This window comes from Pseudophryne corroboree, chromosome 4 (assembly GCF_028390025.1).
Source record: "Pseudophryne corroboree isolate aPseCor3 chromosome 4, aPseCor3.hap2, whole genome shotgun sequence".
Classification (NCBI taxonomy): domain Eukaryota; kingdom Metazoa; phylum Chordata; class Amphibia; order Anura; family Myobatrachidae; genus Pseudophryne; species Pseudophryne corroboree.
This window is the reverse complement of record NC_086447.1, coordinates 458,946,531-458,972,743: the sequence shown is the minus strand read 5'-3', so window position 1 is coordinate 458,972,743 and position 26,213 is coordinate 458,946,531. Positions and strand designations below refer to the sequence as shown.

Sequence of the window (26,213 nt, the reverse complement as noted above, 5' to 3'; positions counted from 1 at the left end):
CTGCCCTGCATCACCGCCAGCGGGTGGGCTCGGAATTCTGAGCCTTTTCCTCGCACCCACAGTTGCGGGAGAATGTGAAGGAGGAGATGCTGACAGGTCGCGTTCCGCTTGACTTGACAATTTTGTCACCAGCAGTTCTTTGAACCCCAGCAAACTTGTGTCTGCCGGAAAGAGAGATCCAAGGTAGGTTTTAAATCTAGGATCGAGCACGGTGGCCAAAATGTAGTGCTCTGATTTCAACAGATTGACCACCCGTGAATCCTTGTTTAGCGAATTAAGGGCTCCATCCACAAGTCCCACATGCCTAGCGGAATCGCTCTGTGTTAGCTCCTCCTTCAATGTCTCCAGCTTCTTCTGCAAAAGCCTGATGAGGGGAATGACCTGACTCAGGCTGGCAGTGTCTGAACTGACTTCACGTGTGGCAAGTTCAAAAGGTTGCAGAACCTTGCACAACGTTGAAATCATTCTCCACAGCGCTTGAGACAGGTGCATTCCACCTCCTATATCGTGCTCAGTTGTATAGGCTTGAATGGCCTTTTGCTGCTCCTCCAACCTCTGAAGCATATAGAGGGTTGAATTCCACCTCGTTACCACTTCTTGCTTCAGATGATGGCAGGGCAGGTTCAGGCGTTTTTGGTGGTGCTCCAGTCTTCTGTACGTGGTGCCTGTACGCCGAAAGTGTCCCGCAATTCTTCTGGCCACCGACAGCATCTCTTGCACGCCCCTCTCGTTTTTTAAATAATTCTGCACCACCAAATTCAAGGTATGTGCAAAACATGGGTCGTGCTGGAATTTGCCCATATTTAATGCACACACAATATTGCTGGCGTTGTCCGATGCCACAAATCCACAGGAGAGTCCAATTGGGGTAAGCCATTCTGCGATGATCTTCCTCAGTTGCCGTAAGAGGTTTTTTAGCTGTGTGCGTATTCTGGAAAGCGGTGATACAAAGCGTAGCCTGCCTAGGAAAGAGTTGGCGTTTGCGAGATGCTGCTACTGGTGCCGCCGCTGCTGTTCTTGCGGCGGGAGTCCATACATCTACCCAGTGGGCTGTCACAGTCATATAGTCCTGAGCCTGCCCTGCTCCACTTGTCCACATGTCCGTGGTTAAGTGGACATTGGGTACAACTGCATTTTTTAGGACACTGGTGAGTCTTTTTCTGAGGTCTGTGTACATTTTCGGTATCGCCTGCCTAGAGAAATGGAACCTAGATGGTATTTGGTACCGGGGACACAGTACCTCCAACAAGTCTCTAGTTGCCTCTGCAGTAATGATGGATACCGGAACCACGTTTATCACCGCCCAGGATGCCAAGGCCTCAGTTATCCGCTTTGCAGCAGGATGACTGCTGTGATATTTCATCTTCCTCGCAAAGGACTGTTGGACAGTCAATTGCTTGGTGGAAGTAGTAAAAGTGGTCTTACGAGTACGACTTCCCCTCTGGGATGACCATCGACTCCCAGCAGCAACAACAGCAGCGCTAGCAGCAGTAGGCGTTACACGCAAGGATGCATCGGAGGAATCCCAGGCAGGAGAGGACTCGTCAGAATTGCCAGTGACATGGCCTGCAGGACTATTGGCATTCCTGGGGAAGGAGGAAATTGACACTGAGGGAGTTGGTGGGGTGGTTTGCGTGAGCTTGGTTACAAGAGGAAGGGATTTACTGGTCAGTGGACTGCTTCCGCTGTCGCCCAAAGTTTTTGAACTTGTCACTGACTTATGATGAATGCGCTGCAGGTGACGTATAAGGGAGGATGTTCCGAGGTGGTTAACGTCCTTACCCCTACTTATTACAGCTTGACAAAGGCAACACACGGCTTGACAAATGTTGTCCGCATTTCTGTTGAAATACTTCCACACCGAAGAGCTGATTTTTTGGTATTTTCACCAGGCATGTCAATGGCCCTATTCCTCCCACGGATAACAGATGTCTCCCCGGGTGCCTGACTTAAACAAACCACCTCACCATCAGAATCCTCCTGGTCAATTTCCTCCCCAGCGCCAGCAACACCCATATCCTCCTCATCCTGGTGTACTTCAACACTGACATCTTCAATCTGACTATCAGGAACTGGACTGCGGGTGCTCCTTCCAGCACTTGCAGGGGGCGTGCAAATGGTGGAAGGCGCATGCTCTTCACGTCCAGTGTTGGGAAGGTCAGGCATCGCAAACGACACAATTGGACTCTCCTTGTGGATTTGTGATTTCGAAGAACGCACAGTTCTTTGCTGTGCTTTTGCCAGCTTGAGTCTTTTCATTTTTCTAGCGAGAGGCTGAGTGCTTCCATCCTCATGTGAAGCTGAACCACTAGCCATGAACATAGGCCAGGGCCTCAGCCGTTCCTTGCCACTCCGTGTGGTAAATGGCATATTGGCAAGTTTACGCTTCTCCTCTGACAATTTTATTTTAGATTTTTGAGTCCTTTTTTTACTGATATTTGGTGTTTTGGATTTTACATGCTCTGTACTATGACATTGGGCATCGGCCTTGGCAGACGACGTTGCTGGCATTTCATCGTCTCGGCCATGACTAGTGGCAGCAGCTTCAGCACGAGGTGGAAGTCGATCTTGATCTTTCCCTATTTTTGGAACCTCAACATTTTTGTTCTCCATATTTTAATAGGCACAACTAAAAGGCACCTCAGGTAAACAATGGAGATGGATGGATACTAGTATACTTATGGATGGACGAGCGACTGCCGACACAGAGGTAGCTACAGCCGTGGACTACCGTACTGCGTCTGCTGCTAATATAGACTGGATGATAATGATATAAAAAATATATATCTATCACTACTGCAGCCGGACAGGTATATATTATATAATGACGGACCTGCTGGACACTGTCAGCAGCACTGCAGACTCCTAAAGTAAGCTACTAGTAGTATCAAGAAGATAGAAAAAAAAAAAAAACACCACAGGTAGGTGGTATACAATTATGGATGCACGAGCGACTGCCGACACAGAGGTAGCTACAGCCGTGGACTACCGTACTGCGTCTGCTGCTAATATAGACTGGATGATAATGATATAAAAAATATATATATATCACTACTGCAGCCGGACAGGTATATATTATATAATTAATGACGGACCTGCTGGACACTGCCAGCAGAATGCGTTTATAGAATAAAAACACCACACGACGAGTGTTTAACTTTTTCAGGCAGACAATCACAATATACTGGTGGTCAGACAGTGGTCACTGGTCAGTCACACTGGCAGTGGCACTCTGGCAGCAAAAGTGTGCACTGTTAAATAATATGTACTCCTGCTACTGCTTCCCAGTCTCCCCCACAATTAAGCTGTGTGAGCACTGAGCACTCAGCACAGTCAGATATACATAGATGATGCAGCACACTGAGGCTGAGCACAGATATGGAATACTGTTACTGTGTCACTGTGTATCGTTTTTTTTCAGGCAGAGAACGGATTATATTAAATAATAATATAATAAAAAAACTGCACTGGTGGTCACTGGTCAGTCACTAGTAAACTCTGCACTCTCTGAGTACTCCTAAGCTCCAGTAAATCAAGTGTCTCACTCTCACTCTCTCTCTTCTAATCTAAATGGAGAGGACGCCAGCCACGTCCTCTCCCTATGAATCTCAATGCACGTGTGAAAATGGCGGCGACGCGCGGCTCCTTATATAGAATCCGAGTCTCGCGATAGAATACGAGCCTCGCGAGAATCCGACAGCGGGATGATGACGTTCGGGCGCGCTCAGGTTAGCCGAGCAAGGCGGGAAGATCCGAGTCTGCCTCGGATCCGTGTAAAAAGGCTGAAGTTCGGGGGGGTTCGGATTCCGAGGAACCGAACCCGCTCATCACTAGTTTCGACCTGATCACCTGATGTGTGAAAACGCACAGCAGCGATCAGATCTGAATTAAGCCCAATTACCATGTTGTTTGAAGACCATATACAAGTAGATATTTTATTAAATAATAGTATCAGCAACATCCAAATTAATTAAAACTGATCTTGTCAAACAAATCTGCTATTTTTATGAGGAAGCAGGTGAAAAATGTTTGACGTTATACGTCACAGAATCTTCTTTTATAAGTTAAAACGTTAATTTAGAAAATACTGGGATAAAATAAATAGACTGAAAAACTGTATCCATGGATTAGTTATCTGGTTAATGCATTGAAAAGAATACAATAAAGTAAAACACGTGACAATATTTGTTGTCTATTTGCCAGTAAGCGATCAGGAATATTTTTTTTCTTCTTAACACAATGTACAAAATACTGTATATTTTTGGCCTTTCTCTTTATCAATTTGATACTTTTGAGGATAAAGGTTCAAACTTGATATTTTTACTCAACTGATTCAGCTACATTATACAAGATAACAATGCAATACAAGTCAACTCTTATATTTACAATACAATGTACAGTATACCAATCTAACTAGAAAATTTGTTCTGATCCAGTCAGAGGCGGAACTACCGGCAGTGCAGGCAGTGCACTGCACTGGGGCCCGCCTCTTTCCAGGGGCCCAAGCATGTAATGAGTCAAACTGACTCATTACATGCCGCTGTGCGCTGCGGGCAACCGCTGCCCGCAGCGCACAGCCGCCCGGCGAAGAGAGGAGAGGAGAGGAGCAGCGGTACTACTGACGGGGGAAGGAGGAGGAGGGAGGCTGAGAAGGGAGCCGCAGCAGCGCTTTGTTACTGGTGGAGGCGCTGCTGCTGCTGCCCCTCTGCTTCCCTATAGGCTGTCTTCCGAGAACAGCCTATAGGGAAGCAGAGGGGCAGCAGCAGCAGCGCCTCCACCAGTAACACAGCGCTGCTGCGGCTCCCTTCTCAGCCTCCCTCCTCCTCCTTCTCTCCAGCCCGGGAATCGTCTCTGACGCTGCACCGAGGAGCCTGAGCCAGCGGAGAGGGTAAGTATAATTCTTCTTTCTTTCTTTCTTTCTTTCTTTCTTTCTTTCTTTCTTTCTTTCTTTCTTTCTTTCTTTCTTTCTTTCTTTCTTTCTTTCTTTCCTTCTTTCCTTCTTTCCTTCTTTCTTTCCTTCTTTCCTTCTTTCTTGTGCCTGCCTGCCGCAATGTGTAAAAATGGGGGACTACCTGCCGCACTGTGTAAAAATGGGGGACTACCTGCCGCACTGTGTAAAAATGGGGGACTACCTGCCGCAATGTGTAAAAAGGGGGGCATACCTGCCGCAATGTGTAAAAAGGGGGGACTGCCTGCAGCAATGTGTAAAAAGGGGGGACTGCCTGCAGCAATGTGTAAAAAGGGGGGACTGCCTGCCGCAATGTGTAAAAAGGGGGGACTGCCTGCCGCAATGTGTAAAAAGGGGGGACTGCCTGCCGCAATGTGTAAAAAGGGGGAATCAGCCTGCCGCAATGTGTAAAAATGGGGGACTGCCTGCCGCTATGTGTAAAAAGGGGTAATCTGCCCGACGCAATGTGTAAAAAGGGGAATCTGCCTGCCGTAATGTGTAAAAAAGGGGGACTGCCTGATGCTATGTGTAAAACAGGGGGACTGCCTGACGCTATGTGTAAAAATGGGGAATCTGCCTGCTGCTATGTGTAAAAATGGGGAATCTGCCTGCCGTAATGTGTAAAAATGGGGACGCTGTCTGCCGTAATGTGTAACAAGGGCACGCTGTCTGCCGTAATGTGTAAAAATGGGGACGCTGTCTGCCGTAATGTGTAACAAGGGCACGCTGTCTGCCGTAATGTGTAACAAGGGCACGCTGTCTGCCGTAATGTGTAACAAGGGCACGCGGTCTGCCGTAATGTGTAACAAGGGCACGCTGTCTGCCGTAATGTGTAAAAAGGGCACGCTGTCTGCCGCTATGTGTAACAAGGGCACGCTGTCTGCTGTAATGTGTAAAAAGGGCACGCTGTCTGCCGTAATGTGTAACAAGGGCACGCGGTCTGCCGTTATGTGTAAAAAGGGCACGCTGCCTGCTGTAATGTGTAAAAAGAGGAATCTGTTCGCTGTAAGGTGTAAAAGGGTCTCTACCTGGTGTAGTGGTGCTACTGTGCGGCGTAATTTGAATAATGGAGACTACTGTGTTGGTATTATTTTGTGGCCACACCCCTTCCCCACGAAGCCACGCCACTATGTATTTTTGCACTGCCCCTGGGGTGGACTTGGATGGGGGGGGGGGGGGGGGGGGGGGGCAAAGCATTTTGTTGCACCTGGGCCCACCGCTTGCTTGTTCCGCCACTGGATCCAGTATAAAGCATAGCTCTCATACAGTATCTACAGATCGAAAGGTAACCAGATTAAAAAAAATAATCATTGCCTTCTTAAAACCATTACTAAAGAACAGCGATATAAAACACACTAGAAATTCTGTACAGTACTGTATGTGCTAATTCCTATATATGCAGGAATTTGCAAATCACATACAATTTCATGATTTGTGATTTCTACCAACAAACTGACTATGGTATATTGGTGATTTGCAATTTACTTCATCCAGTTCTCAAAATGAGGTGATCTGTGTGCCCTTTCCTAAAACTTTACAAATGTACAATGCAGCTACAAAATTAAGGGGGTCATTCCGAGTTGTTCGCTCGGTAAATTTCTTCGCATCGCAGCGATTTTCCGCTTAGTGCGCATGCGCAATGTCCGCACTGCGACTGCGCCAAGTAAATTTGCTATGCAGTTAGGAATTTTACTCACGTTTTTTTCTTCGTTCTGGTGATCGTAATGTGATTGACAGGAAGTGGGTGTTTCTGGGCGGAAACTGGCCGTTTTATGGGTGTGTGCGAAAAAACGCTACCGTTTCTGGGAAAAACGCGGGAGTGGCTGGAGAAACGGAGGAGTGTCTGGGCGAACGCTGGGTGTGTTTGTGACGTCAAACCAGGAACGACAAGCACTGAACTGATCGCAGATGCCGAGTAAGTCTGGAGCTACTCAGAAACTGCTAAGAAGTGTCTATTCGCAATTCTGCTAATCTTTCGTTCGCAATTTTGATAAGCTAAGATTCACTCCCAGTAGGCGGCGGCTTAGCGTGTGCAAAGCTGCTAAAAGCAGCTTGCGAGCGAACAACTCGGAATGACCCCCTAAGTCTTATTTATTGCACAGGTCTGCAAGATTAGGCGCAGTCCTCACTTGAAGAATGCCCTTACTCTGCTCAGCTCAACTGTTTGATTAAATCCATTAAAATCAACTTAAAAATAGGTCAAACAAGATTCAGTCATGCCCTTTCCCCATTGCATTCTAAAATTGTAATCTTGCATTTACAATGCGCTACAACCTACAGTACAATATTTATCTTGTAGCAGTACATTACATTGTATTTGTAAAAGAGTTATGCATAAAAAATTATACATGCATCACTTAAACATGTATGAAAAAATATATATGCATCACTAAACACGCATGAAAAATTATACATGCATCACTTAAACATGTATTAAAAAATATATATGCATCACTAAACATGCATGAAAAATTATATATGCATCACTAAAACACATATAAAAGGCTTATTTGTTTTATGTCTCTTTTACCCATTTTCCCCAGCACATATGTTTGAATGAGCCCTCAAGTCAATAAATCACAAGGGGGTTCTGCTGAAAATTAAATTGTTATAAAAAATATGTTTTTGTAGTTTAGTTTCTACTTGTCACTAGATATATATTTTCTAAATCAATTTAATGTTACGCATAGCATAGTTCAGTACATTTTTTATATGCACCCTTAGGGGTATAGTTATCAATATGCAGCAATAGAAAAGATTTTCTAGAACCACTTATCACAGTGATAGAAAATCTATTCACACAATTTAATAAGAAAACTTTGCTATGGCAGCTAAGCAACCCTAAGCTCCCAAGCAATCCTGGATGGCAGGGTTAGGAAGAGCCTTACAGCTTCATTGGCCAGTCCAGGTCCCATATATGCTGGGCTACAAAAATGCACAGTTCTGGAAGCCCATACAGTGTTGTATTTGTATTTTTAACAGCAAAATCAATATAAAATATGAAATAGAAAAAAAAATATCAATGTTATTGTAAAAAAAAAAAACAACATAAAAAAATAATTTTAGTATAACTTTCATTGGAATTATATTGTTCTAGCTGTTGTATCCGCTCTTTGCACAGGAGTTTCTGATTTTCACAGTTGTAAATATAACTGAGTGTTAAAAATTTGGTAAATCAATAGGGCTGTAAATTTGAGACATCTTGATGTAAGTAAATATTAATCCACGGTTCTTGGCGTTACCAAAGGAGCACCCGTAGCAGATACAGTAAAAAGTGACAGGATCATTTTTGTAGTTTATTAAATTCTACAACTGGAAAAATCCAAATCCAAATTTTGATCCGATTGTCCGTCTGGGCGTTATCGTTCATGCAATGCAAGCCACGCATCGGTAATAATGTCATTATGTCAACCCCCTTTTTATCCCCTTAGGGGAGGTTTATTAAAATTCTAATTATGTTGTTTTTCTATTTCCTACCTGAAGAATACCTATGTTAAATGTCAGCTTCCCAACGTATCGGTAAGTAAGAGAATTAGTGATGAGTCAGTCAGTAAGTGAGTGAGGGCTTTCACATTTATATGTATAGATAATGACATAAAGCATTTTCCTTTACTTCTCCCTACTTTCACTATGCTTAGAACGCAATAGTGAAAACTACCTGTACCACCACAATTCTTCTTAAATAGTCTTCCCCATGTGTAAATTATTGACGTGGGCAGCTGGTGAGCTGGGTTTGTTAAAAATGGAGACGCATCTATTTTTGCTGGATTAAGGGCTTTTCTCCAGTTCATACTGTAAATAGACACCAATATTGTTGTTCTTAAATTTGTTTGAAGGATTGACAAATTAGCTACTGTCATTCATTTCCATATTTTGGGTGGTGGCAGAATAACTGACTGCGTTTTCCAGTCACAGTTCCTCAAACAGCACGGAATCCATGCTTAGGAAAATAAGATTTTAAACCTACCGGTAAATCTATTTCTCCTAGTCCGTAGAGGATGCTGGGGACTCCGTAAGGACCATGGGGTATAGACAGGCTCCGCAGGAGATAGGGCACCTAAAAAGAACTTTGACTATGGGTGTGCACTGGCTCCCTCCTCCAGACCTCAGTTAGAGAACTGTGCCCAGAGGAGATGGACAATACAAGGCAGGATTTAGCAATCCAAGGGCAAGATTCATACCAGCCCACACCAATCATACCATGTAACCTGGAACATACATAACCAGTTAACAGTATGAACAAACGACAGTAACGGTCCAAGACCGATGTCAACTGTAACATAACCCTTATGTAAGCAACAACTATATACAAGTCTTGCAGAGTTTCCGCACTGGGACGGGCGCCCAGCATCCTCTACGGACTAGGAGAAATAGATTTACCGGTAGGTTTAAAATCTTATTTTCTCTTACGTCCTAGAGAATGCTGGGGACTCCGTAAGGACCATGGGGTTTATACCAAAGCATCCAATTGGGCGGGAGAATGCGGATGACTCTGCAGCACCGACTGAGCAAACGCTAGGTCCTCATCAGCCAGGGTATCAAACTTGTAGAATTTAGCAAAAGTGTTTGACCCCGACCACGTCGCCGCTCGGCAAAGTTGTAAAGCCGAGACGCCTCGGGCAGCCGCCCAAGAAGAGCCCACCTTCCTAGTGGAATGGGCCTTAACCGAATTTGGTACCGGCAATCCAGCCATAGAGTGAGCCTGCTGAATCGTATTACAGATCCAGCGAGCAATAGTCTGCTTTGAAGCAGGAGCGCCAATCTTATTGGCCGCATACAGGACAAACAGAGCCTCTGTTTTCCTATTTTTAGCCGTCCTGGCTACATAAATTTTTAAGGCCCTGACTACGTCCAGGGATCTGGAATCCTCCAGGTCACCAGTAGCCACAGGCACCACAATAGGTTGATTCATATGGAACGACGAAACCACTTTAGGCAAAAATTGCGGACGTGTCCTCAATTCAGCTCGATCCACATGAAAAATCAAGTAGGGGCTCTTGTGTGATAGAGCCGCCAATTCTGACACTCGCCTTGCTGATGCTAAGGCCAACAACATTACCACCTTCCAGGTAAGAAATTTCAATTCAACCTTGTTAAGCGGTTCAAACCAGTGTGATTTTAGGAACTGCAACACCACGTTCAGGTCCCATGGTGCCACTGGAGGCACAAAAGGGGGCTGGATGTGCAGCACTCCCTTTACAAACGTCTGGACTTCTGGAAGAGAAGCCAATTCCTTCTGAAAGAAAATCGAGAGGGCCGAAATCTGTACCTTAACCGAGCCTAATTTCAGGCCCATATCCACTCCTGTCTGTAGGAAGTGGAGAAGACGACCCAAATGAAAATCTTCCGTAGGTGCATTCTTGGTCTCACACCAAGACACATACTTTCGCCAGATACGGTGATAATGTTTTATCGTCACCTCCTTCCTAGCCTTTATTAAAGTAGGGATGACCTCTTCCGGAATCCCCTTTTTTGCTAGGATTCGGCGTTCAACCGCCATGCCGTCAAACGTAACCGCGGTAAGTCTTGAAATACACAGGGCCCCTGCTACAACAGGTCTTCCCTCAGGGGAAGAGGCCAGGGGTCTCCTGTGAGCATCTCTTGTAGATCAAAGTACCAAGCCCTTCGAGGCCAGTCTGGGACAACGAGTATCGTCTGTACTCTTCTTCGTCTTATGATCCTCAACACTTTCGTGATGAGAGGAAGTGGAGGGAACACGTAGACCGAGTCGAACACCCACGGTGTTACCAGTGCGTCTACTGCTACTGCCTGAGGGTCCCGAGACCTGGCGCAATACCTCCGAAGTTTTTTGTTGAGGCGTGACGCCATCATGTCTATTTGAGGAGTTCCACAAAGACGTGTTACGTCTGCAAAGACTTCTTGATGAAGTCCCCACTCTCCTGGATGGAGATCGTGTCTACTGAGGAAGTCTGCTTCCCAGTTGTCCACTCCCGGAATGAAGACAGTCGACAGAGCGCTTACATGATTTTCCGCCCAGCGAAGGATCCTTGTGGCTTCCGCCATTGCGACTCTGCTTCTTGTCCTGCCTTGGCGGTTCACATGAGCCACTGCTGTGACATTGTCTGATTGAATCAGAACTGGAAGGTTTCGAAGAAAACTCTCCGCTTGTCGAAGGCCGTTGTAAATGGCCCTGAGTTCCAACACATTGATGTGTAGACAGGACTCCTGGTCTGACCAAAGACCCTGAAAAGTCTTTCCCTGTGTAACCGCTCCCCATCCTCGGAGGCTCGCGTCTGTGGTAACCAGGATCCAGTCCTGAATCCTGAAACGGCGACCCTCCAGCAGGTGAGCACTCTGCAACCACCACAGGAGGGACACTCTGGTTCCTGGGGACAGAGTTATTTTCCGATGTAAATGCAGATGGGACCCGGACCACTTGTCCAGAAGGTCCCATTGAAAAGTCCTTGCATGGAACCTTCCGAAGGGAATGGCCTCGTAGGCCGCCACCATTTTCCCCAGAACTCGAGTGCATTGGTGAACTGACACCCTTTTCGGTTTTAGCAGGTCTCTGACCATGTTCTGGATGTCTTGGGCTTTCTCTATTGGGAGGAAGACCTTCATTTGTTCCGTATCCAGTATCATACCTAGGAACGGTAGTCAAGTTGTCGGAATCAACTGTGACTTCGGTAGGTTTAGAATCCAACCGTGTTGCTGGAGCACTCTCAGAGAGAGCGCCACACTGCTCAGCAATTTCTCTCTTGATCTCGCTTTTATCAGGAGATCGTCCAAGTATGGGATAATTGTGACTCCATGCTTGCGCAGGACCACCATCATTTCCGCCATTATCTTGGTGAAAATCCTCGGGGCCATGGAAAGTCCAAACGGCAACGTCTGAAATTGGTAATGACAATCCTGTACAGCGAATCTCAGTTATTCCTGATGGGGGGCATATATGGGGACATGAAGGTATGCATCCTTTATGTCCAGAGACACCATAAACTCCCCCTCCTCCATGTTGGCTATCATCGCTCTGAGTGATTCCATTTTGAATTTGAATCTTTTTATGTACAGGTTTAGGGATTTCAGATTCAAAATTGGTCTGACCGAACCGTCCGGTTTCGGGACCACAAATAGGGTTGAGTAGTAACCTCTTCCCTGCTGGTGCAGGGGAACCTTGATTATCACTTGCTGTATACACAGCGTTTGAATTGCAGCTAACACTACATCCCTTTCCGATGTGGAAGCTGGTAGGGCCGACTTGAAAAATCGGCGCAGTGGCACCTCCTCGAATTCCACTTTGTAACCCTGTGAAACTATTTCCAACACCCAGGGATTCAGGTCCGATCTGACCCAGGCCTGACTGAAAAGTCGAAGACGTGCCTCCACCGGTGCGGACTCCCTCAGGGGAGCCCCAGCGTCATGCTCTGGGTTTTGGAGCAGCCGGGGAGGACTTTTGTTCCTGGGCACCTGCCGAAGCAGGTGCTCTCTTGCCTCTGGCGAGGAAAGAGCATCCCCGACTTCTTTTGGACATGTGCGACCGAAAGGACTGCATCTGATAAGGTGTTGCTTTCTTTTGCTGTTGGGGAATATATGGTAAAAAATTTGATTTACCTGCTGTAGCTGTGGAAACCAGGTCCGTCAGCCCATCCCCAAACAATACATCACCCTTATAGGGTAGTACTTCCATATGTTTTTTGGAATCCGCATCACCCGTCCATTGGCGAGTCCATAAGGATCTTCTCGCTGAGATAGACATGGCATTGGCCCTAGAAGCTAGCAATCCAATGTCCCTTTGAGCATCCCTCATAAATAAGACTGCGTCTTTTATATGGGCTAGAGTTAGGAATATAGTATCCTTATCCATAGTATCAAATTGATCTGTCAGCACAGCACCCGTATGAGAATAAATACCCTTTAAGGTAGTTTCTTGCCTGCGATCTGCGGGGTCCTTAAGGGCCACTGTGTCAGGAGACGGTAGCGCCACTTTCTTGGACAAGCGCGTCAGGGCCTTGTCCACAGTGGGGGGTAATTCCCAAATCTCCCTGTCATGCTTAGGGAAAGGGTATGTCATAAAAATTCTTTTGGGGATCTGCGGTCTCTTATCCGGAGTCTCCCAAGCTTTTCCAAAGAACTCATTTAATTCATGAGATGTGGGAAAATTAATAATCTGTTTCTTTTCCTTAAACATGTGTACCCTTGTGTCGGAGACCGAGGGTTCATCCACAATATGCAACACATCCCTTATTGCCACAATCATACACTGAATAGTTTTAGTCACCCTAGGGTGCAATTTTACTTCGTCATAGTCGACACTGGAATCAGAATCCGTGTCGGTAGTAGTGTCTTGTGTTAAGGGACGCTTTTGAGACCCCGACGGGCCCTGTGAGTCGGTCCAATCTGAGGATTGACCGCCTGATGTCCCCCCTAAACCAGCCTTATCAAGCCTTGTATGTAAAGATGCCACACTTGCATGCAACGTATGCCACATGTCCATCCAATCTGGAGTCGGCACAACCGACGGGGACACACCACTCATTTGCTCCACCTCCTCCTTGGAGAAGCCTTCCGCCTCAGACATGTCGACACACACGTACCGACACCCCACACACACAGGGAGTTACCTATAAGGGGACAAAACCCCAACCAGGCCCTTAGGAGAGACAGAGAGATAGAGTATGCCAGCACACACCCAGCGCTTAAAAACACTGGAATATATGACCAGATAGCGCTGTTATATGTTTATAATTGTAATCTCCACTCACTGCGTCGCCAAAGTGCCCCCCTCCTCCTTTTTCCAACCTGTGAAGCTCAGCAGGGGAGAGAACAGGGAGCCAGCGTTTTCTCATGCAGCCTCTGTGGAGAAAATGGTGCTGGTTAGTGCTGAGGATCAAGCCCCGCCCACCCGACGGCGGGCTTCGGTCCCATCATCATATACTAATAAAATGGCGGGGGTCCGCGGATTTACTGTCCCACAGCCTAATCCATCGTATTTATGGCCAAATTGAGGTTTATTGCTGCCCAGGGCGCCCCCCCCTGCGCCCTGCACCCTTCAGTGCCTGCTTGTGTGTGTGTGACTGGGAGCAATGGCGTGCAGCTTACCGCTGCGCGCTTACCTCATGAAGATCTGATGTCTTCTGCCGCCTGAAGTCTTTTCCTCAATACTCACCCGGCTTCTATCTTCGGCATCTGTGAGGAGGACGGCGGCGTGGCTCCGGGACGAACCCCAGGTGAGACCTGTATTCCGACTCCCTCTGGAGCTAATGGTGTCCAGTAGCCTAGAAGCAGTGCCCAACTTTACAAGCCAGCTCTGCTTCTCTCTCCTCGGCCCCACGATGCAGGGAGCCTGTTGCCAACAGGACTCCCTGAAAATAAAAAACCTAACAAAATTCTTTTTCCACAGAAAACTCTGGAGAGCTCTCTGCAGTGCACCCATTCTCCTCTGGGCACAAGATCTAACTGAGGTCTGGAGGAGGGGCATAGAGGGAGGAGCCAGTGCATACCCATAGTCAAAGTTCTTTTTAGGTGCCCTATCTCCTGCGGAGCCCGTCTATACCCCATGGTCCTTACGGAGTCCCCAGCATCCTCTAGGACGTAAGAGAAATACACAGTAGTACAGGGTATGGGCAAACATGTTTTTCAAGTGAACTTATTTGTAATTCTGGTTGAATTGTAATATACAGTATCATTACTCTATTTAATATATTTTTATGGATTAATGTTTGAAGGAGATTGGTGAAAATGGGCAATTATTATGTCAATTGCCACTAGCCAGAGAGTGAGGTGAACACACTCATGTATTTTTTCTCTGACATATTTTTAACTGTACAAATCAAAATTAAGTTTGTGTAAGCACTTATTACTAATTTGCAAGTACTGACTGCCTTCTGATACTCCAAAAATGTGCTCATTTACCACTTGTAGCATTTAAAAAAATTACACATGTTAATTATAAATGGAATTTACTGTGTAGCTCTACAACTTGATAGATAATTACATTAATAGAAAATAACTGTGTTTCAAACCAGTCAGTACGTTTGTACAGTGGTTGGAATCACAATGAATTTCTGGAGTTGTTTTACATCTAGAGAGGCAGTATGACTAATGAAAAGTACAAAACAATTGTATTTTGCAGTATATTATAGCGGGATTGTAAACTATGCAAAAAAGCAGGGAAAGTTAATTAGTGCTGCCTACATAATTATCTAGTAAACAAGTATGGTACTTGGTGAATATACTGTACTCTAAGGGGGGAATTCAAATATTCAAATGTTTTCAGTGACACAATAATTAATGAGTAATAATTACCGCACTTGTTTCAGTGAAATGGACCGGGTTTAGCCACATTAAATGGCTAAACTTGTCTAAAGTCCTGGTTAGGACACCAAAATATCCCATTTTAGCACTCAAACCACAGACTTTTCTCAAAGTACTGCTAGCCAGCTCAGGAGGCTGCAAGAAGAAATGTCTCACCACCACATCAATTGAATTGTTCCATTGGGCACCCCATATATATATATATATATATATATATATAGAAAAAAGGGGGAGATTATTGCGCCACTTGTGTACAACCCCAGTAATCAAATATCCACGTGTAATCAAAATAAATAACACTCCCTATGGGTTAATACATGGCGTCAGCTGTCCCCCAAAACACAGGGATGGTGGTTCCCTGTAGCAATGGATTAATAACACACGGGGGGGTGGGGGATATAGCGACCAATGGTGTCTTAAAATAGTTCAATAAAAGTGGATCTAGAAGATATATACCTGGCAGTGACCTCATACCAAGTTAAGTTAAAATTGTTTTACATATTTTAACATACATTTTAACTGGTATTATATTGCATTGTGTCTATTGTTTTTATCCCATTTTTTAAGAAGTTTTGCTGCTCAAATTTTAGTCTAGCTGTTTAATCATTGTCTGTTTTAAATATATTAATAAATAAACCTTTTATAGATCCACTCGATCTGGTTATTCATTATTTTATAGATATATTACATATATTTTTATATATCTTCTAGATCCACTTTTATTGAACTATTTTAAGACACCATTGGTCGCTATATCCCCCCCCCCCCCCCCGTGTGTTATATATATATATATATATATATATATATACATACAGTATATATTGTAAATCATATGCAGTTTGTACAAGGAGTTACAAATGTACGGTAATGTTTATATTTTTAATCATTCAAATGTGCTCTTTTGATTTTATCTTCAAAATGTTTAATCTTCAAAGTACCAGGGTTTAAAAATGTTCTATCAGACCTTTTCACATACTGTACAGTACTGTCACTTTCAAAGCTTCTATAACTGGTAGGCTTTATTTTGCCAAGCGTTAGCTTCATATTTATTTGTAAGTATAGAACTATCTTCAGAAAACTATAGGTGCCAAGAAAAAAAGTATTGCATTCAAAAGCTTGCAACAAACTGATCTACACTATATAGACAAAAGTGATTGGAAACCCCCCTTTCCCCAACAAGCAAGCACAAAATGGTGTGCTCTGAGACCTACAGTAACAGGGGCTTAAAACAACAAAGTCCACCAGGGGGGTTACTGGGTACTTAAAAATACCTCATGCATGTGCCACAGAGTATATCTGGAATGATAATTTAATTATCATTTTTTATTATTATTATTATTCCTGATCTGTCTCTGACCCAGGGTTTGTCCAGTGTTCTAGTGGAAGCAGGCAGGATAATTACTGACCCAGCAAAATAGATTAACTCCCCTGTGTATGATTAAAGAAATCCACAAAACATGACCTGTTGGTGGTACTAGAGGACTGAAGATGAGATCCGCAGTTCTAGAGGAAGAGGGTTATGAGACAGTAGGCGCTAAAGGGACATAGAACTTAGTGGTTCAGGCAGTCAGACATGTCCAGTTACTAATAATGAAGCCGGCCACAGTTACATGGATTTTCAGTATACATAGTCAGATTGTTTCATTAGCATAAGTAGGATGCCACAGCTAAATGGGAAAGCGGTAATAGATGTGTACAATTTAGAACAGGTAGAAGGTAACTATTAGGGGAAATGTGTGTAGTTACTGTAAGGTAGAAACATTTTCAACTACCAGTATTAAACCAATCAATGGTGACTGAGAAAGTATGTTTATTATGCAGCATATATGAGTCACGTGGTTGCAATTCATAAATATGCAAACTGTACATAATCATTATATTGAGACAAAATAGCAACTGATTAAACAACAAATCAAATTAAAAACTTGAATACTTTTTAAAAAAGTATATATTTCTATTCATCTCAACAATGTATTCATGTCCTGTTTTTAAATTATAAATTTACATTCATTTATTACAGAAATACCACAACCCTTTCATAAAAGTAAAAGAAAAAAAATCTGATTTTGTGTTATCATTAGCTTTCTTAGTTTTTTTTAAAAAGTTAATTTAGATTTCCATCATAGATTAAGGATTGTTGCTGTCTTTTGTATAATCTTTTAATTCTTTTATGAGATTAAATGATTAGCATATGAGAAAAAGATGTGGATCAAATTCCAATGCAACAGGAAAGAATTATGACAGACAAGCTGCTCCTTTAAACTGATGTACTCACAATCTTTCTTTCCATTTGACAATTTTGTAATCCCAAAACATAAATTATCATCAACATTTCACAATATAATGGATCCCCTTATGTTTCATTCAAAATGTGCAGGTCATTTTTTTACTTTAAAAAAACATTTATTTATTATTGACATACTGTATTATGTATACTGTTTATATAAATACATAATAAATTAAGTGGGTACACTGGCCAATATATAATTCCAAAGCAGATTGGCATGTCACATAGTACTCATCGTATAGTATTTTCCCCTTAATCCATCCTTAATCCATCATTCGAAGCTGATGTTCAATGAATCATCCAATTGGATGTGTTGCATGTCCAATGGGATGTATCCACAGCCAATGTGATATAGTTACATGCAGCATGTAACAATACATTGCGCCGATATACAGCAGATCATATGGTGTGTATGGGATTAACCATCGGAAGTTGTATACTTTAAAGTTATTAGGGGGAGATTTATCAAATCTGGGGGAGCGATAACATACTAACCAATCAGTTTCTGTCATTAATATAGCAGAGCCTGTAAAATTACAGTTAGAAGCTAATTGGTTGGTACTTTATATCTCTCCAAGGTTTTATAAAGATCTACCTTAATTTTGAGTTCATTCCAGTAACAAACTTCAAAAAAATATATTTATTTATATTATATCATAAAATAAAACAAAAAGAAAATTAGGACACTTGATGGCAGTTCTTGGTGTAGGTAAAATTCTACTACTCAGCAAAAAAACACCTTTGACAGCATAATACTTAACTAGTAATGTTGCAATTCAATATTGGCCTTTTGGAATACTTAAAAGCCCAAACTAACACCAGGACTATAGCAATATACTCAGATTCAGTGATTCCAAAATTACTCTTTAAGATACTGTACTTTAGTGACTTCAGTATAAATTGATTTAGAATTAATATGACAAATGTTGAAAACATTAATCCCCAAACTAGAACATTCTCTAGAAAGTAGCTAAATAATGTCTACAGAAAGTAATTTGATTTACTTTATAATCTTATTACTTTCCAGTACAAGTGTATCTGTTTAATCAATTTTTGGTTACAATGCAGTTGATCTTAACTGTGAATTAGTTTGTATACTGTAGTTCAGAATTTAGAGATACATCCATTCCATCATAACTGGTTAACACAGGGTCAGACGGAACATGTATGTACACAGTACTAATTAAATAATTAAATTTTTAAACAAGTGTCTTCTATTAACTCTATTAGGATCAAACATAGACAATACAGTATAATTGCTATTGTAACATGGTATTTGTGACTTTTAAATAATAAGTTCCAGCGATGCCTTGCCTCTTATTGTTTAGTTAAATAGATAATGGTAACATGGTCCATCCCTTCCCATTATAACAGTGTTTTGTTACCTTCTCTGTAGGTGTTACTATAAAGATTCAAAATGTATTGAGGCATCCAAGGTTTAGGAAATGTAATGATGCCATCATAGGGGTAAACTGATATTGTTTACTGCATCACAGAGGGGAGGTGCTGGAGGAGAGGAGAGGAGGGTCTTTGATCCACTGCTCGCCACCACCTCCTTCCCACCAGTACTAATTAAACCACCTTACCTGAGGGCGGGCGGACAGCAGGTGAACTGACTGACAGTGTTGGCGGGTGGCACTGTAGTTGATGAGCAGTAGCAGATTTACCCCTAGGCAATCCAGCAGTGCTGGGCCCCTGGGATCTGCAGGGTAGTGGTAAATCCACTACTGCCGCCCCTGACCCACCACCCAAACAGCCACAAACTGTCAGTCAGGCTGCAGCTATGGGGAACTGCAAGAGATCACACAGTAGAAGACCAGCACATGTGCAGCACTGATTCTGCATATGCGCTGTTCGTCTATCATCGAAGCAGTACACAAACCATTGGCTTTGCGTACTATTCTAAATCAGGCCCATTATTGTCTTCTACAAGCACATGAAATGGGGGTTATTCAGAGATGGACGCAGATCATTGCATCTGCAGCAAGATCTGCATTCATCTCCTCACATGCTGGGTGCCGCCCAGCACAGGGCAAGGCCACCCAGCATATGTGACGCCACCTCATGATGCATCCGCAATTTAATTGCGGAAACATGGATGTAAGGTCGACCCCTGTCTGTGCAGCCTGGCTGCACTGGCAGGTGGCCCACACCCATTTTTTTTATCAGAGCGGCTGCATGTGATGTCACACAGACGCCCTGAAAATACTTCCAACACGCCCCCATTTTGGCCCCCATTCCAGTGAAACACTGCCCCCAAATGGCCGCCGCTGTCAATCACCTTGTGGCCGCATAACAAGGAGAATGGACGCGTGATGTGGCTGGTGCACGTGCGCAGACCAGATGGACACGGCTGCTGCATCCAGATGCACTGCTGCGTCCATCTCTGAACTGCCTCCATGGTTTACACTCAGCAAAGTCACGTGAATGCAACAAACACCTTTTGTTAGCAAAACAATGCCATTTCTTCAAAAGCAATCCCTAGTGCAATTAACCAATTCAACTGACACAAAAACACTTGTGGCATCAAGCAATTAATTTAGCACATTACTGCAATATGAAAACATGCTAAAAGAGCATTGAGTATTGAGGAAAATCAGTCCAGCTGGAACATATGCAGTTGTTTTATATATACATGTGCCAAATTCATCCTAATAGAATAAAATTAACTGTTTTAGTTTGTTATTCTCATTATACTATACATTTCTCTTGTAATATGGAAGTGCTGCAGCTTTTTGTTTTAATTTTGTGGACAGAATGGCAGTGTCTTATTTTTACTATCTTTAGTACATACTTACTAAAGCTGGTGATAATGTCAGCCACATCTATTGATGACTAATATCTCATTAGTAATTCAGCAGTACTCTACAAGACTTGCACTATTAGTCGTAAACTTTCTAAGCTATGGATTGTTGTCAGATTCCATCACTTTCTTCTGTCTTGCCCTTTCTTCACCCATTCATGTAATAGTCATAAAAAATATCATGAGTTATTGAACAGTCAGAATACATTCTTGAGGAAAAAGAAAGCTGTAGTACAAAAAAATAAAATAAGAAAAGATCCAGGCTGAGATCTGTAATGTGTCACACAATATCCATCACTTGTCATACAACATTCCGCCTATTGCACAAAGGTTCTAATTATTCAGTAGTCATAAAACGGGGATATTTTTAAACTTGTGTTTAGGCTGGTAGAAAGGACTCTCATCAAAAAGTGGGGACATGCTTCATCACTCAATACCCTAAAGATTCTATGAACAGTGAGTATGTTTCTGCAGCAATGAAATATATGAGACTTAGACTGTAGACATTAACGGATCCCTGTGGAAAAGATGAAATAACTCCAAGTTCAAAAACTTGAATAATGTCACATATCTCAATTTGTCAGCTACAAAATTTATAATTGGCTACTTTCAAAAACATTATTCTATTCTAGCCATCATGGTACAGTATGAAGGATTTCTTCTTCTACTTGTGAAGGGGCAGGCTGGTTAGCCTAGATGGATTTGGTGTCAATATTTTACATGTGATTCTGTGAGGAGACCTGAGAAATAAGCTCTGTTAGGATGCCCTATCTGCTGGATTTGAGAAACACTTTGTTTACCAATAGAAAGGAGTGGTAGGTGATATCTGTGTTATATATATATATATATATATATATATATATATATATATCTGTTAAAAAAGCATATATAGGGGGCGCTCCATAGTGCATAAAAGTATTTAATAAAAATAGACAGACGTACAGAATAAGATTAGACTCGTACCGCAAGGTAACCAGTGTGGGCTGGTTACCACATGATTTCACAATAAACTCCCGACAAAGGCTGGAACCAGAAGTCACCTAGTCCGTATTGGAATCCTCACCCCGCCGTTAGCTGCTGCCTTTTGAGGGCCGCGAGTAGGAACACATCAGCCGTGGACTTCGGGATTCAACAGCCTCAGCGAGTACATGCGTCAGTTAGCTCCGCCTTAACGCGTTTCATCATCGACTTCGTCAGAAGGCTGGAGTATCTGACGCTATGATCATCTTTTATAGATCAAGCCCGTGAAGTTATACATAGTTATACATAATTACAATTCATTTGTACCTAAATAACGGCTTTTGGACGCCTTAATCAGATCCAATCCATGTTGGTTTATTAAATATTGATCGATAGAAAATTTTTGTAAAGAGTCACTTACACTCCGATGGTATCTCCAAAGTGGTGTATATATATATATATATAGTTATAGTTAATTAAGGATAAATAGCATGCGGCCACTATGATTGATGTAATTAGTGCCTCCAAGCCGTATTTTAGAGTAACATTCATTAATACCATAAAGTGCATATTACCTACAGATATTCCATTATTATCCTATAAGCTAGATTCAAGACCTCTTTGATAATCAATATATATTTTTAATTAGTGTTTTTGATGATTATTTTTAATGATTATTTTTAATGATGTCATTTAATTTTTATATTTTATTTATTTTTTGTTTTTTCTATAAGTATATTCCTAGTCGGCTAATTGAGAAAAGGTGTTATTTCAAACCCTTCATTTAGACCCTTTGGTTTAATGGTATTAAGGGTTAATATCCAAAAGGTTTCCCTTTTTTCCAAATCTTTCTCTCTATTACCTCCCATTTTGTTTAACCTTATATGTTCTATACCTTTGAAGGATAACTTTGTGGGGTCACTGGAGTGACAATCCTGAAAATGTCGCGGAATACTATGATTGTTAATTTTATTTTTGATGTTTCTAGTATGTTCTAAAATACGTATCTTCAGCATCCTTTTAGTCTTACCTATGTATTTATAACCACAGGGACAGGTCAACATATAAACCACAAAGGTGGTGTTGCAATTAATGAAGCTCTTTACATGGAAAGAATTACAATTATTACTATCCGAAAAGGTGGTCTTATTTTTATCCATTAGTTTACAAACTTTACATCCTCCACACGCATAGAAACCTTTCAGATTCTCTAAAAAATTTTGTTTTTCCTTTTGTTCTTTTATTGGTTCTAATCGGCTACGGGAAACAAAAGATTTTACATTCTTGGCTCTCCTAAAAACCACACCCGGATTTTTAGGGAGAAGGTTACCCAGTACTGGGTCTAGTTGTAAAATGTGCCAGTTCTTTCTAAGCACATTTTTAATGGCACCAGCTTCCACATTATAATCTGTAACAAAGGGACAATTAATTTCATGTGCATCTGCTGTTACTACAGATTTGCCACTAGCGTGTGTCTTGTCCTTATAGATAAGCAGATCCTGTCTGGATTTCTCTCTAGCTCGTATCCTAGACTGTTCTATGAGGTTCTCTGGATACCCTCGTTCCAAGAATCTCCTAGTATAAGTGGATGCCTGCTCATCATATTTCTCTACATTAGCACAATTCCTCCTCAATCTAGTATATTGTGAGAACGGGATGTTCCTTTTCCAGTTTGGCAAATGGCAACTTCCAAATTCTAGATAGCTATTACAGTCTATCTTTTTAAAGTATGTATAGGTATTAATTTTTCCTGACCCAGCAGATTCAGAACTATCAAGTATGAGATCTAAAAATTCAATTTTATTTCTATTTAATGTGTGGGTGAATTTAAGATTGAAGTCATTCACATTAATAGTGTCGATAAATATTTCTAATTGTTTTTCATCACCACTCCACACTATTAAGACGTCATCAATAAATCTTTTAAACAGAACAATATGTTCCTTAAAGGCATCTAGGGACTGGCTTTCCCATTCACCCATATATATATTTGCTAGGCTGGGTGCGCAAATCGTCCCCATCGCCGTCCCGCATGACTGCAAAAACCAGTCATCCAGGAAAGTAAAGTAGTTCCGTTTTAATACAAAGTGCAGACACTCACATATGAAGTCCACAAGGGGAGCATTTAATTCTGGATCTTGTAACAAAATGTTTCTAACACTATTTATTCCCTTCAAATGCGGGATGGCCGTATATAACGATTGTACATCGATAGTACACCACATATAATTAGATTTCCATTCCAAATTATCTATAACCTGTAAAATGTGAGTAGAATCACGTATATAGGATTTTAGAAGTGGCACATATTTCTTTATATAAATGTCTACAAATTCTGATATTCGTGAGGTTAATGATCCGATACCGGCTATAATAGGGCGGCCGGGGGGGTTTTGTGAATCTTTGTGTAATTTTGGTATGTGGTAGAACGTGGCTACCTTAGGATGTTTATTCAGTAGATAATTGTATTCCTCATTTACTATACATTTATTACTTAGTCCTCTGTCCAGTAATTCTGTTAGTTCTCCCACAAATTCCGTTGTGGGGTCACCACTTAATTTCAAATAAGATACACTGTCTCCAAGGAGTCTATAAGCCTCCTCAACGTAATAGGACCGATCTAAAATTACAATACCTCCACCCTTGTCTGCACTTTTAATCACTATCTCAGTGTTATTTGATAAATCTTTTAAAGCTTTATATTCCGCTTTCGTAAGATTAGATACTGAGGGTGTGAGATTTCTCTGAAGTTTATCAATATCAGATTTAACTGTTTGTGCAAACATTTCCACGTACGGGCCTTTAGACTCAACAGGGAAAAAAACAGATTTTGGTTTCAGACCTGTTGAGTTTGTATGTACTTCCCCATTTGACCAATTTCTTAATGGAGCATCATTTTTACGCAAATAGTGCCTTTTCAGTGTCAGATTTCTAACATAAAGACTTAGATCTATATATATCTGAGTTTTATTCATATGACATGAAGGGGCGAAAGAAAGCCCTTTTTTCAATACCCTCTTCTCCATGTCATTGAGTTCAACCTTAGACAAATTAAATAGGCCACCTTCTGTATTATCTACTGAACATTTCGTTTTTTTGGATCCCTTAGATCCATTTCCTGCTCCTCTTCTTCCCCTAACCGTCTTTTTTGACGCCTTGGGGTGTGATCCCCAATGCTTAGATGTCTGTCTGTTCTGTTTTTCCACCTTGGTGGCCGCTGGTGTGTTTGAAAATCCGATCGTTCAGATGGAATATCTTCCCTATATGAATGCAGTCGTTCATATCTATTTTTATGAACAAACCCATTATGCTGCTGAACATCCCTCCTATTAGAACGTGTATAGTTGGATTTAGGATGTCGTTGTTGTTTGGGTCTCACCTGTTGCCAACCCTTTTCTTTATAAGAGGTATTGGTGACCCCTGCATTCCCCCTATAGGTGGGACGAGTTTCCTGATTTTCTCCTTCCTTTCTATATTCCTCCCTCGGTTTCCCTACTTGTCTGCTTTTATTATTCTGATTTTTAATTACATGCCAATTTCTCACCTGATCTTTTAAATAGTCACTCTTATCTCGAGCAAATTTCTTGCTTTTAGTTTCCATGATTTTATCTTCTATACTATTAACTTTGTGATCAATGTCAGTTTTATATACATTTAGTTTCCCCATTAGATTGGAATCTGTTTCTAATGTAGAGAGTTCCTTCTCGATTTCTTTAAGGATTTTTTTCTTTTCAACTACTAATAACCTCATCAACTCAAAGGAACATTCGTCCAAAATTCTATACCACTCTTTTAGGAATTTTTCATTATCATAACCTGTGGTGGGATTTTTCATTAGACGTAGCCCACGTGGAATGCGTCCGCATTTCAAATAACTTTCCAGGCTTGTCACATCCCACCAGGTTTTGGTTTCCCTAATGAGCAGTTTTCTACCAAGTGTATCTTATCCTCCAATTCATTGGGGAACACTTCATTTGTACATTCAGATGAATTTGTGTTAACTTCACTCTCATTAAAAATTCTGGCACAACCTTGCGATCTCTTGGTAATGCATTCACTATTTCTAAACCTGGTTTGATCCATTTTAGGATATTTACTCAAATCAACCGCTGCTTAATCCCTGTTTGGAATTCACACACTTACATATAACAAATATAGAACGGGGTAAGCGCTGGTTATTGCTTTGAGATGTCAATGAACAATAAAAAACCACAAATGTGTTTGTAAAATCAAGTGCATAAAAATAAATGCTTAAAAAGTCACTAGGTCCTCCTTCAAATTTTCACGGACCGCTGCTCCCCTTTGATCAATCCGATTCCCACGGATGTAATGTATCTGTTAAAAAAGCATATATAGGGGGCGCTCCATAGTGCATAAAAGTATTTAATAAAAATAGACAGACGTACAGAATAAGATTAGACTCGTACCGCAAGGTAACCAGTGTGGGCTGGTTACCACATGATTTCACAATAAACTCCCGACAAAGGCTGGAACCAGAAGTCACCTAGTCCGTATTGGAATCCTCACCCCGCCGTTAGCTGCTGCCTTTTGAGGGCCGCGAGTAGGAACACATCAGCCGTGGACTTCGGGATTCAACAGCCCCAGCGAGTACATGCGTCAGTTAGCTCCGCCTTAACGCGTTTCGTCATCGACTTCGTCAGAAGGCTGGAGTATCTGACGCTATGATCATCTTTTATAGATCAAGCCCGTGAAGTTATACATAGTTATACATAATTACAATTCATTTGTACCTAAATAACGGCTTTTGGACGCCTTAATCAGATCCAATCCATGTTGGTTTATTAAATATTGATCGATAGAAAATTTTTGTAAAGAGTCACTTACACTCCGATGGTATCTCCAAAGTGGTATATATATATATATATAGTTATAGTTAATTAAGGATAAATAGCATGCGGCCACTATGATTGATGTAATTA

General features: G+C 41.9%; 1 protein-coding gene across 3 annotated transcripts in view; it reads right to left on the bottom strand.

Moving 5' to 3' along the window:
• FUT9 (fucosyltransferase 9) overlaps positions 1-26,213 on the bottom strand; it is a 293,576-nt gene that overhangs the window by 120,667 nt on the left and 146,696 nt on the right. The gene's annotated exons all lie outside the window — the stretch shown is intronic.